The sequence below is a fragment of the Salvelinus alpinus genome, chromosome 2 (assembly GCF_045679555.1).
Source record: "Salvelinus alpinus chromosome 2, SLU_Salpinus.1, whole genome shotgun sequence".
Lineage (NCBI taxonomy): Eukaryota > Metazoa > Chordata > Actinopteri > Salmoniformes > Salmonidae > Salvelinus > Salvelinus alpinus.
In genome coordinates, this window is record NC_092087.1 from 100424444 (window position 1) to 100426802 (window position 2359).

The window sequence follows — 2359 nt, forward strand, 5'->3', positions numbered from 1 at the left end:
TCTGGAAGTCTTCTGTGGTCATTTTTTGAGAAAAGGTCGATTTAGAACCTGTAACCTTCTGATCCCTATCCCAGTGCCTAGTCCACAAGATTAGAACCTGTAACCTCCTGGTCCCTATCCCAGTGCCTAGTCCACAAGATTAGAACCTGTAACCTTCTGGTCCCTATTCCAGTTCCTAGTCCACAAGATTAGAACCTGTAACCTGGTCCCTATCCCAGTTCCTAGTCCACAAGGTTAGAACCTGTAACCTGGTCCCCATCCCAGTTCCTAGTCCACAAGATTAGAACCTTTAATCTGGTCCCTATCCCAGTTCCTAGTCCACAAGATTAGAAAATGTAACCTTCTGATCCCTATCCCAGTTCCTAGTCCACAGGATTAGAACCTGTAACCTTCTGGTCCCTATCCCAGTTCCTAGTCCACAAGATTAGAACCTGTAACCTTCTGGTCCCTATCCCACTGCCTAGTCCACAAGATTAGAACCTGTAACCTTCTGGTCCCTATCCCAGTGTCTAGTCCACAAGATTAGAACCTGTAACCTCCTGGTCCCTATCCCAGTTCCTAGTCCACAAGATTAGAACCTGTAACCTTCTGATCCCAATACCAGTGCCTAGTCCACAAGATTAGAACCTGTAACCTCCTGGTCCCTATCCCAGTTCCTAGTCCACAAGATTAGAACCTGTAACCTTCTGGTCCCTATCCCAGTGCCTAGTTCACAAGATTAGAACCTGTAACCTGGTCCCTATCCCAGTGCCTAGTCCACAAGATTAGAACATGTAACCTTCTGGTCCCTATCCCAGTGCCTAGTCCACAAGATTAGAACCTGTAACCTGATCCCTATCCCAGTGCCTAGTCCACAAGATTAGAACCTGTAACCTCCTGGTCCCTATCCCAGTTCCTAGTCCACAAGATTAGAACCTGTAACCTTCTGGTCCCTATCCCAGTGCCTAGTTCACAAGATTAGAACCTGTAACCTGGCCCCTATCCCAGTGCCTAGTCCACAAGATTAGAACATGTAACCTTCTGGTCCCTATCCCAGTGCCTAGTCCACAAGATTAGAACCTGTAACCTGGTCCCTATCCCAGTTCCTAGTCCACAAGATTAGAACATGTAACCTTCTGGTCCCTATCCCAGTGCCTAGTCCACAAGATTAGAACCTGTAACCTTCTGGTCCCTATCCCAGTGCCTAGTCCACAAGATTAGAACCTGTAACCTGGTCCCTATCCCAGTTCATAGTCCACAAGATTAGAACCTGTAACCTGGTCCCTATCCCTGTGCCTAGTCCACAAGATTAGAACCTGTAACTTTCTGGTCCCTATCCTAGTTCCTAGTCCACAAGATTAGAACCTGTAACCTTCTGGTCCCTATCCCAGTTCCTAGTCCACAAGATGAGAACCTGCAACCTTCTGGTCCCTATCCTAGTTCCTAGTCCACAAGATTAGAACCTGTAATCTGGTCCCCATCCCAGTTCCTAGTCCACATAATTAAAACCTGTAACCTTCTGGTCCCTATCCTAGTTCCTAGTCCACAAGATTAGAACCTGTAATCTGGTCCCCAGTTCCTAGTCCACAAGATTAGAACCTGTAACCTTCTGGTCCCTATCCCAGTGCCTAGTCCACAAGATTAGAACCTGTAATCTGGTCCCGATCCCAGTTCCTAGTCCACAAGATTACAACCTGTATTTGGTCCCCATCCCAGTTCCTAGTCCACAAGATTAAAACCTGTAACCTTCTGGTCCCTATCCCAGTTCCTAGTCCACAAGATGACAACCTGCAACCTTCTGGTCCCCATCCCAGTGCCTAGTCCACAAGATTAGAACCTGTAACCTGGTCTCTATCCCAGTTCCTAGTCCACAAGATTAGAACCTATAACCTGGTCCCCATCCCAGTTCCTAGTCCACAAGATTAGAACCTGTAACCTCCTGGTCCACATCCCAGTGCCTAGTCCACAAGATTAGAACCTGTAACCTCCTGGTCCCTATCCCAGTGCCTAGTCCACAAGATTAGAACCTGTAACCTCCTGGTCCCTATCCCAGTGCCTAGTCCACAAGATTAGAACCTGTAACCTTCTGGTCCCTATTCCAGTTCCTAGTCCACAAGATTAGAACCTGTAACCTGGTCCCTATCCCAGTTCCTAGTCCACAAGGTTAGAACCTGTAACCTGGTCCCCTATCCCAGTTCCTAGTCCACAGGATTAGAACCTGTAACCTTCTGGTCCCTATCCCAGTTCCTAGTCCACAAGATTAGAACCTGTAACCTTCTGGTCCCTATCCCAGTGTCTAGTCCACAAGATTAGAACCTGTAACCTCCTGGTCCCTATCCCAGTTCCTAGTCCACAAGATTAGAACCTGTAACCTTCTGAT